This window comes from Spinacia oleracea, chromosome 2 (genome assembly GCF_020520425.1).
Source record: "Spinacia oleracea cultivar Varoflay chromosome 2, BTI_SOV_V1, whole genome shotgun sequence".
Lineage (NCBI taxonomy): Eukaryota > Viridiplantae > Streptophyta > Magnoliopsida > Caryophyllales > Amaranthaceae > Spinacia > Spinacia oleracea.
Window position 1 is genome coordinate 59126545 of NC_079488.1, and position 17236 is coordinate 59143780.

Genomic DNA, 17236 nt, shown 5'->3' on the forward strand with positions numbered 1-17236 from the left:
TTAATAATTCAGTGAGATCAAGTGAGCTGAATGCCTAGCTAGAGGCCGCTTCAGTTCAAGTGGAATTAATGATATTAATCCACAGCTTACTCTTGACTGAACCCGTAGGGTCACACAAATAGTACGTAAACGGATCAAGTATTTAATGGCATTAAATACTCCAACTATGGATATTCGGAATCGACGGATCTTGGTTTCAGTGGGAGCTGAGATGGTCACAGGCAAGAAATGAATACTCCGGAAACGATGATATTGCCGGAAACGGAAATATGGATCGTATCGGAAATATAAATATTATCCAAGTCGTAGATGTTGCCGGAAACGGAAACATGGTACGTATCGGGAAATATTATCGGAAATGGAAATATTGCCGGAATCGGAAATATTGCCGGAAACGGAAATATTGTCAGAATCGGAAATATTATCGGAATCGGAAAATAATTCCGGAAACGGAAATATTAAATATTTGTTCGAAACGGAAATTAATTCCGGAATCGAAAATATTAAATATTGTTCGTATCGGAAATAAATTCCGGAATCGGGAATTTAATCGGAAGCGTATCGTACGAATAAGCATCGGACGAGGCCTGCCGGACGAGGGCCCAGCACGAAGCCAGGCCATCGCCCAGCAAACCAAGCGCGCCACACGAACAGCCAAGGCCACGCCAGGCCCAGCGCAAGGCCAGGCCCAGCAGGTCGTGGCAGCGCGCGCAGCGCGCGCAGCTGCGAGCAGTGGGCTGCGAGCATTGCTCGCGTGGGCTTGTAGCTCGCGTGGGCCGTGCGGCCGTGTGGGCTGTGCGCGGGCATGGCCTGCACGCTTGCGGGTCATGCTCGCGTAAGTGTTTGTGTTCGCATACGAAACCTAAAACGTGCAGAATTCGTTTAATGATTAAATTCCTAATTCTATTTAATAAATTAATTAAATAAGAGTTTTATTATAATTCTAATTTAATTAATTCGTATCCTAATAGGATTCCAATTCTCTTTCCATACCCCTATAAATATGTGGCCTGGGTTCACAATTTATAACGAGTTATTCAAGTATTCAAAGTGAGTTTTTGAGAGAAAAATTCAGTCACACATCTTGCTCAAAAGTGCCGAAAATTTATAGTACCTTAGGGGCGATTCTAGTTGGTCAATCTTAAGGCGGATCCGGACGTGCTGTGGACTATCTACGGAGGGACGACACTTGGAGTCCTAAAGACTTGTTCTTGTTCGGTTCGGGCGCAGCTAGGGAAGGCACGCAACAAAGAGTATGCATCTAAACTATGCTATATGATTATGTGTAAATAATATGTATTCCTGGCTAAATGGTTTTTCCGCATGATTTATGAATTGTCATATGTATCATAACCTAACAGTAAGAGGCCGAGCAATCAAAGAAAAATCCTTGATAAACCTCCTATAGAATCCCGCATGCCCAAGAAAAGAACAAACTCCCTTCACATTGGCCGGAGGAGGTAGCTTCTCAATCACCTCAATCTTTGCCTTGTCAACCTCAATCCCGAGATTAGAAACCTTGTTCCCAAGAACAATACCTTCTTGTACCATGAAGTGACACTTCTCCCAATTTAAGACCAAGTGAACCTTCTCACACCGCTCAAGACATTTCGACAAGTTGAGAAGGCACTCGTCATACGAGCCACAACCGACCGAAAAGTCATCCATGAATACCTCCATTTCTTCTTCAAGCATATCTCCAAATACTCATCATGCATCGTTGAAACGTCCCTGGAGCATTGCATAACCCAAACGGCATCCTCCTATAAGCATAAGTTCCATACGGACAAGTGAAAGTGGTTTTCTCTTGGTCTTCCGGGTTTATGGGGATTTGGAAAAACCCGGAATAACCATCAAGAAAACTAAATTACTTATGCTTAGTAAGTCGTTCAAGCATTTGATCAATGAAAGGCAATGGAAAATGGTCCTTTTTGGTAGAAGAGTTGAGTTGACGGTAGTCAATACACATTCTCCAGCCGGTCACCGTCCGGGTAGAGGTAAGCTCTCCACCAGCATTAGTGACTACCGTCATCCCACCCTTCTTTGGGACAACATGGACCGGAGACACCCACCTACTATTAGAAATAGGATAGATGATTCCGGCCGCCAAAAGTTTCATAATTTCCTTCTTAACCACCTCACCCATAGGTGGATTAAGCTTTCGTTGCCTTTCACGATGGGGGACGGCATTGTCCTCAAGCTCAATATGATGCATACAAAGTGTTGGGCTAACACCTTTCGAATCACCAATGGTGTAGCCCAAAGCACTTTGATGACGTTTCAAAACATTAGTGAGCTTGAGAACTTGCTCATCATCCAAACTAGAGTTAATAATAACGGGATAAGAATAATTTGGACCAAGAAAAACATACCTCAAGCTCGAAGGTAGAGGTTTGAGCTCTACCTTGGGAGCTTCCTTACCGATTCGGCATTCATGGTCATCCGAAACTTCTTCCCGATCAAGCACAATCAAACATTGCTCCGATTGAGCACAAGGTGGGGTGGAATCCAAAAGCTCCTGGTAGTTGGCCGCTTCAACCCCTACATCTCCTAAGCCTTCTCTATTCAAAATAGCAAGCTCAAGCGGATCATTAGTAGTGAGCAAGTGCTCATGCATATCACGCACTAGGGGGTCAAAAGAGTCAACCAAGAAACATTTCTCATTAGTAGAACTAGGATAACTCATGGTTTTATTCAAGTCAAAAACCAAACTATCCTTCCCAACTTTCAAAGTGATTTTCCCTTGTTTAACATCAATAATGGCCCCCGCCCTGGCCAAGAAAGGCCGGCCAAGAATAATAGGGACATGCACGTCCTCATCTATATCTAGCACCACAAAGTCGACGGGGATCACAAATTTAGCAACTCTCAAGGGTACATCCTCAATCTTGCCAATAGGATATTTGACCGAACGGTCGGCAAGTTGCAATGTAATGTTGGTTGGGACGATCACCAACTTCGAGCTTGGCGAACACCGAATAAGGAATTAAACTAACACTAGCACCCAAATCACACAAGGCAATGCTTATTTCAAGCTTCTTAATAGCACAAGGGATAGAGAAACTACCCGGGTCTTTGAGTTTGGGTGGCATTTGGTTAATAATAATAGCACTACAATTCTCGGTGAGGTTCACCGTCTCCTTTACGTCACAATCCCTTTTTCCACTTAAGATTTCCTTAAGAAATCGAGAGTAGGTAGGCATTTGCTTGATTGCGCCCGTAAAGGGGATGGTGACATGCAACTTGCTTATCATTTCTAGGAACTTAGCAAAATGAGCATCCATTCTTTGTCTAGCAAATCTTTGGGGAAAGGGGAGCTTAGGAATAATAGGTTGGAGAGGAGTGGCCTCCCTTGGCCTCAAATCATCCGTCTCAACCTCCCTTGGGGACACAACATGTTCCTCCTCATCTTCACCTAGGTCCCCAACTACCCTTTTATCACCAACATTGGACTTAGGGACTTCGCTAGACGTAGCACCATCATTCATACCCTTCCCACTTCTTGTTACAATTGCATTCATTTGCTTTTTAGAGTCATGACCTTGAGATGGAAGAATTGGGTATGTTTGATTTTGATTAATGGAGCTAGCTAGTTGAGCCAATTGAGTCTCAATCATTTTTAAATGGGTGTTAGATTGCTTGATTCCATCCTCAAACTCCACATTCTTCTTAGCTTGCGCCCCCACAAACGACTCCATGAGAGTCTCAAGATTAGACTTGGGAGGCGGGAGCGGTGAGGGAGCATTGCTAAGGGAAGAGTTGAGTGGGAGTTGAGTGTCGTGTGGTCTAGGTCCATTGAATCCGGGAGGAGGATATTGGGAATTGCCATATTGGTTTCCCGAATTCATTTGATACCCCCCACTAGAGGTTCCTCTATTATGCCCATATCCGTAGTTATAGCCCCCACCACCTTGGTGGTTTGACCCATAACTACCTTGGTTGTATTGTGATTGGTGACCATAACCATAGGGTTGACCATAGGAAGCTTGGCCTTGATAGCCTTGTCCCCTATAGTTACCCCGGTTTTGGTGATCAAACCCACCCCCTTGGAAGGTAGGACCTTGATAAGCATTAGTAGAGGGACCTCTAGGACCTTGTTGTCTATTGAAATTAGGATTTTGGGGTCCATCATACCTAGACCTTTCATTCAAGGCATTAGCATACTCAACATCAAATTCATTCTCACAAGATGGGTCATGTTCAACATAGGGCACGTGTTGCAACAAATGACACATATTGGGAAGATGATCATGTCCGCCACAAACATCACAAAAAGAGGTATTAGCACTAGAGGAAAAATCAACATGTGCTTCCCTTCAAGTGCGGCTCATTTAGTAAGTTGGCAGCACTTGAGAGCATACAAAAAAAAAACATTTTCACAAGTGCGGGCTTATTTTAGAAAATTGGCAGCACTTGAGTTCAAATGCGGGCTTTAAACTCAAGTGCGGGCTCATTCTACAAATGAGCCGCACAAAATATTTCCCAAAAGTTTGGCTATCCCAAAAAAAAAAAATCATTTTCCCGCTTCTCCTCCTTCTCTTCTCTGGTTCTCTGGTTTCTAACAAGCCGTGAAACCCCAAATTCACAGCACACCTGCTGCGTCACCGCTGTCGTTCCCCCATCGCCGAACTCTTCCTCTTCCTGCCGCGTAGCCGCTGTTGTTCCCTAACCGCCGAATTCTTCCTCTCCTGCCGCACACCTTCAAAATTCTCTCTACTTGATGAACCAAAGATACCCACTTCAGATTTTGATTTCGGAATCTTCAATTTGGTTAAAAATTATTAATTTTGACCTTTTTGATTGATTGATTTTCTGGGTTTGTGGAGGAATTGACAATTGCGTGTTGTTTCGGTACTTGGTCTTCTGAAAGGTAAACATTCTTTTGTGCTTTTAGTGTAAAATTCAATAAATGGTTATTTGAGTATATGTTGCACGCTATTTGTTTAATTGAAGCTAATTATGTGTTCTATTCAGCTGGTGGGGTTTACTTGGTGTATTATTACTAACTCGTTCCAGATTTAGCTGTCACCATACTTGTTTTTCCCCTACTTCTCTGTTAGTGATTTAGCAATTCTGAAGGTTTTTGTGTAAGTTGAAAATGTCGGTAATGTAGTGATATCTGCTTGTGGTTTTACTAACACTTGAGCTTGCTAGGTTTATGGTTTTTTTATATTCGAATTTTGCTGTACAAGTTTCAATAGAATGTGTGTTTTGGTTATTTTGAAGTTCTTATTGAGTATTTTGATTGTTCAATTGATCATTTGTATAGAGTAATTAAATGTTTCTAGGATGATTTCATTTCTGCTGTTATATTTGGATCAAGTGTAACACAAAGTTTGTGTTTGAGTAGTTTTGCGAGGATCTTGTTTATATGGCGGCAATCCTAGTTTCACAAAGAAGTTATTGCCGCACTGTGGTGTTATATCAACATAGAACAGTAGTAGATGACATGCCATCTGATGCAGGGTTTAGTTGGGCTAACGACAATTACATTCTGTCCAAAGGTCTACTGATGTTTGGTCATTTGCTCTTTCTCTTCGTGTAGTGTTTAATTAGAGAATGCGAAATGGGATATGTTGGTAGATTTGATGAAGAGAAGCAAGTAAGTATCATGTCCTTTCGCTGTCAATTTTATCTTTTTTTGAACCCTATTGCTTCCATCCTGCCGCAATCTTGTTTTCCTGTATTTGTCACACCTTTAGTAGTATTGTCTGAAAGTTTAGATTCCGACATCCTCGGTATTGTTATGTGCAGACGAAGAGAAGGAAAAAGACTGCTACATGGCTGAGAGCCCGAGAGCACGTGTGCTGCAGTATGGCCCAACCTTTATCAAGCTTGGGCAACTGTCATCTACAAGAACTGATCTTTTTCCTCGAGAGTATGAGGATGAGCTTGCCAAGTTGCAGGTAGAAATATATGGAGTCACTAGATCTTTTCCTTTTTCATTCATAGCAATGTCTTCTACAATACAGATTGTAATTTGCAAACAATGTACTTCGTATTTGACATATGGAATTGTTTGCAGGATAGGGTACCTGCATTCTCATCAATGAAAGCTACGGAGTTCATTGTTGTTGAGCTTGGAGCTCTGTTGATATTCTGTTTAACGAATTTGAAGATTAACCCATTGCTGCTGCAAGTCTTAGTTAGGTATCCAGTCTCTTGTCTTTCCTTTGTTTTGTTGATCTCATTGGCAAAATTAACTAGAGTTAATTCTTGGTTAATAGTGAGGCTAATATGTTTATTCAAGGACTGTATCTATTTCTAAACAATGTAATGCTCTATATACTGTATTGTTTACCCTGGCACTTCAAGTGCTTACTCAGTTCAGTTCAGTTTATAATGTAGGTTCATCAGGCTATCCTTACATAATGGAGAGAAAGTAGTCGTAAAAGTTCAAAGACCTGGCTTGAAGAGACTTTTTGACATTGATTTACGTAAGTGATGCTTGACTTTTGGTTTGATTTTTTAGAAGCATATTATTACACCAACATCTGTAGAGATCTAACAAATACAAGGGACTCTATTTATTACAAGAAAAAATTGTTTACTCAACACACTCGCCAAAACTGCAAGTCTGATTGGCTTTTCCTCTCAAGTACTGTCTTAACATAAGATAAGATTCACTCTCATTCAACTGATTTTAAGGAAGAAATTTTTATAGTTTATCCCGTCAAGGGAATTTCCAGTGATGCACAGGTTATATTTCCAGGGAATTTCCATGGAGCAACTCTTTTTTTGTTCCTGCATATATTTATACCCCCTGCATATATTTTCTTGAGTCTATTTGTGTCCCATTCGCTGCTTTCCTCCTACTATTCGCTATAACTTATGTTTCCTTCTTTCTGATGGTTCTTAGGTTCACCTTGCTAATGGGATTCAGTTTCTCAAAAATCTTACCATTTCTAGTCTCCAGGAAGGGGGTGATATCACTGGATCCAAGGAGAGTATTAGTGGTAGTAGTTCTGGTGCCTCTAATGTGAGACACCAGCATGTCCAAAAATTTGGTGCATCTAATGTGAGACACCAACATGTCCTGTTCTGGTAATAATTCACATGCTCCATGGTGTATGCAATTGGACAGGAAGAACATACACACTGCCGGTTCAAAGTATTCAAACTGACTAGTTCACCTAGTGAGCTCTTCTACTTTCTCTCTTTTACTTTTATTCATACATTGAGGGCAACGTGTATGCTGCTTATTCTTTTATCAGTTAATGCAGTAGCTAAAGTCTATTCAATAATGAAGTTCTATGTTGGTGTATATATTATTATTATCAATATCTATTCATTATGGCCTTAGCTGAGCTCGTTTGTATTTACTGCGATGCGATTCTGCCTGCTGCTATTCTGCCTACAACTATTTTGCCTACTGCTATTCTGCTATACCTGCTGTGATTTTGATATGCTTCTTATGTTTGACCTGATTTGCATACTTTTGACTTGATCTTCTGTTTTTGATCTGCTTTTGTTCTACTTCTTCTCTATGATCCTGTGTTTTTTTTCCTGATATGCTTATGTTTTACTTCTTCGTGCAACCAGGTGGTCATTTATGGCCAGAGTTGACCACAATTGACTTTCTGGTGTTTGTATCTTTTTGTTTAGCTTGTATGCTCGATTTTGTTTAACAACTCCCCCCACCCCTCCCCCCGGTTGATTCCTTTAGCACATTAGGTTCAGTATTTAGGTTCATTATTTTAAAGTTAGGAGCGAAATAACTTATTTTAGACATGGTGGTTTTTTCTGTATGAGTTCTTGATTATTCGGGGTTTGGATGAATTTCTTTGCTGATTTTTTTTTTATTTTTTGGTAGATTAAAAACCCTAATTGTTTAATTGTAACCTATATCTATTGTTGGATCTATGGGTTCTATTGGTACTCGGGTAAACAAAATACTGTTAATGGATTTCTACCTCGTCCTTCAACTGGTCATTCTCTTGTGTCAGCATCTTCTCCTGCAGAAACAGTGATCACTAGATTCAGATTCATAAAACAAGCCAAAATGAAAACTATAACATGGTCAGCAGAAGCATGTTTACTTTAGGGAAAAAATAGGCCAGCTAACCCAGTTTTGGTATGAAGAGCAAATGATAAAAAGATTGGACAACAAAGTGATTGCATCTACACATATAGAGTTAGAAAGTAGAAACACATCTGAGCTAAAACTATTCTGTACTTTTGACTGTATCAACTTCGTTCAGTGTACTTGCGTCGAATTCAGCTGCGGTGTAAGTTCTAGATTTGTAGAGTTTTGTTGTTTCACACACCACAAAGTACCAATAGAGAAATTTGAAACGACCCGAAAGGTCATGCTGTTACATAATTTCTACTGCATTACTGTCAGTGTTACTGCAGGTACTGTAAGCTATAAGGGTCTACAACCTCCTAGCATAATACAGATATATTTGGCAGGAAAATTGAAGACAGGTCTGCGTAACAAAGGAAGAAAACGATCAAACACGTCAAACTTGTTTACTTTGGTTGCACTGCCTGTATTAGGTAGAGCATGAGGCAGCAGGAACAAGAAACTTTGGAGTAAGTTATCCTATTCTATAATCAGAACAAACCAGAAAAAGGGAACACAATCTTGGATTATTTCCTTAGGACTTGGGTTCTAGTAAAATAAAAAGCATAAGATATCATACCATTTGTCTTCAATGTCTCTGATATTCTTCCACTAACCTCTCTCATGACAGGACTCAGCAGTTCGCGCACAGTAAGGTTGCCTGATATGCGATTGACTATGTTGTACACATTGTCGTGGCCTGATAGCTGCTCTAAGATAAACTTGGCTACGCCTCGATCTCTGCAAGTAAGTATATTTACTCTTTTGGTAAAGCTTGAGCAATCAACATATATTTGAAACATAATGGAATGCATAGGAAATACATTTATTTGAAAAATTAGAAAATACGTTTTGAATTAACTTCTTGTTGTGATTTTGATCGAGTAACTCTCGTTACTTAGTCAACATGTGACCAATAATGATGAAATGAGCCTTAAATGTGCATAACATCACCAAAATGGGTGAGAATGAGTCTTTGAAACATAAAACTAAGTGTATCAAACATGGAAAGACTTTAAAATACTCATTTAAGTTCATTAGTTGAAAGTTGGGACCGAAATTAGCCATTTTAGTCAAAAATGTGACCGATAATGAACTAACGAGGCTTAAATGTGCATAACTTCACCAAAATGGGTGAAAATGAGTCTTTAAAACATAAAACTAAGTGTATTAAACATGGAAGGACTTTAAAATACTCATTTCAGTTCATTAGTTGAAAGTTGGGACCGAAATTAGCCATTTTAGTCAAAATGTGACCGATAATGAACTAACGAGGCTTAAATGTGCATAACTTCACCAAAATGGGTGAGAATGAGTCTTTGAAACATAAAACTAAGTGTATTAAACATGGAAGGACTTTAAAATACTCATTTAAGTTCATTAGTTGAAAGTTGGGACCGAAATTAGCCATTTTAGTCAAAATGTGACCGATAATGAACTAACGAAGCTTAAATGTGCATAACTTCACCAAAATGGGTGAGAATGAGTATTTTAAACATAAAACTAAGTGTATTAAACATGGAAAGACTTTAAAATACTCATTTAAGTTCATTAGAAGAAAGTTGCGACCGAAATTAGACATTTTAGTCAAAATGTGACCGATAATGAACTAACGAAGCTTAAATGTGCATTACTTCACCAAAATGGGTGAGAATGAGTCTTTGAAACATAAAACTAAGTGTATCAAACATGGAAAAGCTTTAAAATAATCATATAAGTTCATTAGTTGAAAGTCGGGACCGAAATTAGCCATTTTAGTCAAAATGTGACCGATAATGAACTAACGAGGCTTAAATGTGCATAACTTCACCAAAATGGGTGAGAATGAGTCTTTAAAACATAACAATAAGTGTTTTAAACATGGAAGGACTTTAAAATACTCATTTGAGTTCATTAGTTGAAAGTTGGGACCGAAATTAGCCATTTTAGTCAAAATGTGACCGATAATGAACTAACGAGGCTTAAATGTGCATAACTTCACCAAAATGGGTGAGAATAAGTCTTTGAAACATAAAACTAAGTGTGTTAAATATGGAAGGACTTTAAAATACTCATCTAAGTTCATTAGTTGAAAGTTGGGACCGAAATTAGCCATTTTATTCAAAATGTGACCGATAATGAACTAACGAGACTTAAATGTGCATAACTTCACCAAAATGGGTGAGAATGAGTATTTGAAACATAAAACTAAGTGTATTAAACATGGAAATACTTTAAAATACTCATTTAAGTTCATTAGAAGAAAGTTGCGACCGAAATTAGCCATTTTAGTAAAAATGTAACCGATAATGAACTAACGAAGCTTAAATGTGCATTACTTCACCAAAATGGGTGAGAATGAGCCTTTGAAACATAAAACTAAGTGTATCAAACATGGAAAAGCTTTAAAATACTCATATAAGTTCATTAGTTGAAAGTCGGGACCGAAATTAGCCATTTTAGTCAAAATGTGACCGATAATGAACTAACGAGGCTTAAATGTGCATAACTTCACCAAAATGGGTGAGAATGAGTGTTTAAAACATATCAATAAGTGTATAAAACATGGAAAGACTTTAAAATACTTATTTAAGTTCATTAGTTGAAAGTTGGGACCGAAATTAGCCATTTTAGTCAAAATGTGGCCGATAATGAACTAACGAGGCTTAACTGTGCATAACTTCACCAAAATGGGTGAGAATGAGTATTTGAAACATAAAACTAAGTGTATTAAACATGGAAAGACTTTAAAATACTCATTTAAGTTCATTAGAAGAAAGTTGGGACCGAAATTAGCCATTTTAGTCAAAATGTGGCCGATAATGATCCAACGAGTCTTAAATGTGCATAACTTCACCAAAGTGGCTGCGAATTAGTATTTGAAACATAAACCTAAGTGTATCAAACATGTAAAGACTTTAAAATACTTATTTAAGTTCATTAGTTGAAAGTTGGGACCGAAATTAGCCATTTTAGTCAAAATGTGACCGATAATGAACTAACGAGGCTTAAATGTGCATAACTTCACCAAAATGTGTGAGAATGATTCTTTGAAACATAAAACTAAGTGTATTAAACATTGAAAGACTTTAAAGTACTCATTTAAGTTCATTAGTTGAAAGTTGGGACCGAAATTAGCCATTTTAGTCAAAATGTAACCGATAATGAACTAACGAGTCTTAAATGTGCATAACTTCACCAAAATGGGTGAGAATGAGTATTTGAAACATAAAACTAAGTTTATTAAACCTGGAAGGACTTGAAAATATTTATTTAAGTTCATTAGATGAAAGTTGGGACCGAAATTAACCAATTTTATTATTATACGGTTCATTATTTCTTTGTTATGAACAAATTAAGTCTGAATTTATTGTACGATTCAATATTTATAATATAATTAAAGTGTATATATATTTTTTGATGCTCGATTTTTTTAAGGTATTCAATAATCCGAGGGAGCGGCCTTTCACCTTTGAGAAGATAGATGATGTTCGAGAAATGTTGGCAAACTTCATTACCAGTGATTGTCTTTGATATTTTTTTGAACTGAATCTTAAATTATGGATGCTAGTTTTTCATATGATTGTAATGTAATCGACTTTTATATTTACCATTATATACTATTTAATTTAATTATCTATATAATTGTATACTTTTTATATGACGTGGAGGTTAATCAGTGGCGTGGTACAATTGTAATATGTACCAGGGAAATCGGTTATACAACAAATCTACATCAAGTGCGACTCATTTATAGGCCAAATGCAGATCATTTATACGCCAAGTGCGGCTCATTTATATATCAAGTGCGGCTCATTTTTATGCTTGTGCTGCCCATTTCTATGTCAAGTGCGGGCTCATTTTCAAATTTGGCAGCACCAAATATGTCAAGTGCGGGCTCATTTTCAATATTGGTAGCACCAAATATGTCAAGTGCGGGCTCGTTTTCAAAATTGGCAGCACCAAATATATCAAGTGCGGGCTCATATTCTAAAATTGGCAGCACAAAATATGTCAAGTGCGGGCTCATTTTCCAAATTGGCAGCACTTGAAACATCAAGTGCTGCCAATATTTTGGCAGCACTTGAGAAACATCAAGTGCGGGCAGGCCATGTGCTGCACATGTAAAAGCCCGCACTAAACCCCTTAAAATGAGCCCGCACTTGAGGTTTTTTCCTCTAGTGTAGGAGGCATAGTGTTGTAGGAACTTACCTTGCCCTTCCCTTTGGTTAGAAGGGTGGCCGATGGTGGAGGTATTGTTGATGGAGATGGCGGTTGAGAGGGAGCATTTTCGAGTTTCTCAAGTCAGGAAGCAAGCCTTTCTATGATATGAGCTTGCTCCAATGCATAAGTCGACCCCCTTCCGTCATCTTGACAACCTCTACCTTCGTTGTTCCTTGTCCCCACATGCCAAGCTTGGTAATTTTGAACCACATCTTCTATTATTTCCTCTATTTTATCCTCCGTTTTGTTCATAATTGGACCTCCCGCTCCCACATCAAGACTAGTCTTGGAAGCCGGGCTAAGTCCCAAATAGAATGTTTGAAGAAGGAGCCACTTTTGGATGTCGTGATGTGGGCATTCCCTTTGATATTCTTTAAATCGGTCCCATGCCTCAAACAAAGACTCATCTCTCTTTTGCTCGAATGATTGGATCTTGTTTCTATACTCGACCGTCTTTCCGTGGGAGTAAAATTTGCTTAGAAAAGCACTTGTAACGGTATTCCACGTCTTAAGAGAGTTGGGTTTAACTTCCTTGTTGAGCCAATCACTTGCCCTCCCAAGCAAAGAGAAACGAAACAACTTAAGGCGAACATATTCGGAGCTAACACCTTGGTGCTTGACCGTGTCGCAATAGTGTTCGAATTGCTTAAGGTGTTCATGAGGTGACTCACTCGCCTTGCCACAAAAAGGGTGGCTTTGCACAAGAGTGATCAATGCCGGCCGGATTTCGAAGTTGTTGGCATTCGTTGTTGGAGAGTCGATACCACTAGTGGCTTCGAAGGCTCCCGGAATACCAAAGTTCTTGACCGGTTGCGCCATGTCTTCACGAGTGGGGCTAGTAGAACTCGAGGGACTTGAAAGGGTTTTCTCGGGTGAATTCACTCCTTGAGTGTTGTATCTTATGTCACCAAAGGAACGAGTTCGAGTTCTTCGCAAGCCCCTCAATACCCTTTCTAACTCGTCGTCCAAAGGAAGGAGAGGTCGATGGCGAGTACGGCCCCGGACTGGCATGCAACAACTCAAATGAAAACGTTAGCAATGACAATCTCAACTAAAGAAAGAATGTAAAATGGTAAAACTAGACTTGATAATAAAGCTAAACTCAAAAACAACAACCGTTCCCCGGCAACGGCGCCATTTTGACAAGCAATTTTCGCGTCTTTATACGAATACCACCTAATCAAACAATATTTATAAGAACACCTAACTAACCAACTATATTGATTATAGTGGCAAGTTTGGGATCGTCCCAAGAGAACGGTGAGAATGAGTCTAACAAAGTCAAGCTAGCTTAGAATAGGAATGTGAATTTGATAATAGAAACTAACAATTCTACACTAATTAACAAGTTAAACAATAGGGAAAGAGCTAGGGGAATTGGGGTTCGGCTTGGGTTTATTAGGGAAGGACGAAGGTTCAAACACTAAGATGTTGCAAAGACATGATAATTAGGGGAAAAACCGGAAATGTTGCATTCACCACCTCTCGGATAGAATGCATTGAGTTGCCTAATCCGAGGGAGAGCTTTCGCATGACCCTTAGACTAAGTGACTACCAATTAGAACTAGTTCATCCACATGCTCACACTAATTCACAATTTCTTGCCAAACTAACATGAAGCATTCCAATCAACCAACTAGAAATAGCATTCGCGACTACTAATCTAACTAGACATGGAAATCCTTATCATCAAATCACAATTTAATCACAACATCAACATGAATTCCCTTCTAAAGTCCTCTAATTCATTCCCAAGCTTCCCCCCCCCCCCTAACCCTAGCAAGTAACTACTCACAAGCCATGAAAGGGAACAACAAGCTAAGTTTTAAATTCAGACAAAGAACCATCATAATTGAGCAAAAGTCAAAGAAATTACCAAAATCAAACAAGCATGTAGTGGGAATTATGGGTATGAAGAACATCAACAATAATAACAAAGAGAAACAAATTGAAGAACGAAATTCAAAGAACAAGAGGAAAGAGGAAAGAAATTACTTGAAGCTTCAAAGAATTCTACAAATTGAAGTTGGATACCAAAGCAATAAGATTAGCTAAGTGTTTATCTCTCTAAAAACCCTAAAAAACTGAAAAACTAAGAGCAATAAATGATGTCCTCTAAAAGTGGGGAAGAGGGGGTATTTATACCCTTTCCCGAAAAAGAACAAAAGAAAAGTAAATATTTCGAATCCGGACAAGGGTGCGGGTGCGCCAAAGTGGTGCGGGCGCACAAATGAGGGTCTTCAAGGGCGCACCCGCATTGGGTGTGGGCGCATCGATGAGTGAGAGAAAACGAGCAAAAACCAGATCTAACTTGGGTGCGGGCGCACCACATGTTGCGCGGGCGCGCGCCTCTGAAGCGTTGGTGGCGAAGGGAGGCCCAACATGAAGTTGGTTGTGCAAATTTGGTGAAGGTGCGGGCGCAGCCCTTTTGGTGCGGGCGCACCTTCACAGAAACGTCATTTTTTCCATAGACAGAATGTCTTGAAAATCTGCTGAAAAGGAGCTTCCCTTCAGGTGCGGGCGCGACCATATATGAGCGGGCGCACCACTTTGTGCGGGTGCGACTGTGTTTGGAGCGGGCGCACCTGCCTGCGTTCATGCTCAACTTTGCTTTTTCCATTCTCAACTCCATCAAATCCTAGAAAAATCAAACAAAAACGAAATAAAACCAAGGAAAGGTGAACTAAACTAATATACACTACAAATTCAATTAAAACTAAAAAGTAAGCAAAATCATGAAGCAAAAAGGGAAAATAAGAACGAAAATTAAAAGAAAATAATAAGAAAATAAAGGTTTAGAGCGACATAAATGTCGCTCATCAATAGACGAGGAAACACTACACTTAATAGTTTCATAAAACATAGAGTGGCCACAGGCTAATATCCTTCAAGTACTTCATTTTGTTTCTCATCCACCAGTGTTTGACTCACACAGGTACATTTCAGGAAGAAATGGCGGCTTGTGATTTACCCTTGAGAAACAAGCTTTCAGGTTGCATACTGACCCCGACATGGCCTCATCTTCATCGTATTCAGCCCAGTCCCCTTCCGATAAGTCCACATCCTCATATATAGTCCCTTGCATCTGTCCAAACAACATTAACTGGTGCATCAGACAAAAGCTGAAGCAAAAGAACTCTCATTTCTATATTCTATCTAACTCAAACGGAACACAAATATGACAAAGTCGCTTTTCAGAAACTTTATCCCCACATTATGAAAACAAGCGTATACAAGCGTAGGGGTATGAGGCATTGAAACAGGGGAAACAGAACGGCCGGAATGTTAAGCCTACAAGCAACAGCAAACACAAAAAAGGAAATACAATATGGGTATTTGACTTACAGTTTCAACTCTCCATAGACCACCAAAGGAGTACTCCATTGGCTCATATCCTTCGCATCTGAAGTACATCAGAATGTAAAAATTCTATAAAGGTCGTCGACCAACGACGACTAAAAACCTTAAATAAGATATCGACCGTTAGATTATGTCGATTGAATCTTGAGCATTTATCCTATTAGTTTGACTTAAGGCTCGTTTGTTTAGAGATTTATTTCCTTTGTTTCCTTTATTCTTATAAATTGCATATGAAGCCCCTCCCTAATAACAATGTTATGATTAAAAAAATTGTAGCACCAAATAGTAGCAGTATCAAATTAATGTCGACAATCATGTTTAATCTCCATTGACATCATTGTTACCAAGATCAATGTACAAAAATGAAAATTATTTTAGACCTCGAAATAAATGTTTACGTGTAAACATGAATTATATATCTATGCTCAAACTCTACGTAAACCTCCAATATTTCATCAGTTTGTAACGTTGATTTATCTGGAAATATATCTATGCCCACATCTAATTTTGAGTTTATGTGTTGTATACTGAAATCAGTTTACTCATTAGTGTAATTAAAAAACAATTACATTGGCATAATATGATCAGATGTTCCCCTCAAAAAAAATATGATCAGATGTTGTTTTTTCAATTTTTCCATTGAAGTTGTTTGAGGACCAATTCCTCCATTGGTACTGTTTGAAGGACTTAATTAATTATGACGAAAGGGTAATAATTTCCGTCAATATTTGATTTTTTTTGTTGCTGAAATTTTTGTAACAGAAACTGTTATGGAATATCAAATTGATTTACGCAATTAGTTGATATTTTCCAAAAAAGAATGTTACTCCGTAATTTATTTATTTTTGACATTTTTGAAACATATTAGAAGATATTTGACCAGTCTACCCAAAATTTTTAAAAGATAATTATGTTAAGATAAATATCCTCTTGAGAAAATAAAAAGGCAAACAAGATAATTTTGGCTTAAATATTGTTATGTAAATAATTAGAAAAAAAACCTTGATTAGCTTATTTGGGTAGGGAAGAAAGAGGATTCCGAATTTCCGATCCAAGGTGAAAATATGTCGGCTTTCTATCACTTTTATTTAAATTAGCTTATTTTCTACTTCTTTCTTTCAAATTTCGGATATGACTCGTATGAATCATCGAATCAATTTTCTTTTATATTTTATGGCGTTTAAGTTACTAAATAATACTTCTGACAGGCTAAATCGCACTCCTATCAAAGATACACCAACAAAAAATATAGCAAGGGAAACAGGGATCGTATCCACAAGGAAACAATGTTCTTTCTACTACTAATCGACAAGTCTAGACTATTGTTAACAAGGGATTATGTTTGGTTTGTAAATTAAACTAAGGTAATAATCATATTGGAAAATATCAATATTAAGGGAATCTAGGGCAACGGTTCACCACAAATGCAGACCGAGATTGGACAACGGACAACAACAATCAATCAACAATCATAACTAGGAAAACATGCATCTCTCGAATCTTATGAATTCTTTAGGAAAATATAACTAGCAGGCTCTCGCTATGTACTAGAAACAAATCCTATCTAATAGCCACAGACCAAAAACATCAGATTTATACCTCTCGGCG

At 38.5% G+C, this 17236-nt stretch overlaps 2 long non-coding RNA genes and 1 other non-coding gene across 3 annotated transcripts; all 3 read left to right on the top strand.

Moving 5' to 3' along the window:
• Positions 1 to 5765: 5765 nt before the first annotated feature.
• Positions 5766 to 7418, top strand: LOC130466951 (uncharacterized). The gene is made up of 4 exons (XR_008927110.1): positions 5766 to 5906; positions 6026 to 6150; positions 6337 to 6437; positions 6860 to 7418. It is a non-coding gene; the product is annotated as an uncharacterized lncRNA (long non-coding RNA).
• A 325-nt stretch (positions 7419 to 7743) lies between these two features.
• Positions 7744 to 11607, top strand: LOC130466952 (uncharacterized). Its single transcript, XR_008927111.1, has 3 exons — positions 7744 to 8535; positions 8697 to 8812; positions 11483 to 11607. It is a non-coding gene; the product is annotated as an uncharacterized lncRNA (long non-coding RNA).
• Positions 11608 to 12608: 1001 nt separating this feature from the next.
• On the top strand, positions 12609 to 12715 carry LOC130468228 (small nucleolar RNA R71). Its single transcript, XR_008928647.1, has one exon. It is a non-coding gene; the product is annotated as a small nucleolar RNA R71 (small nucleolar RNA).
• The last annotated feature ends 4521 nt before the right edge of the window (positions 12716 to 17236 follow it).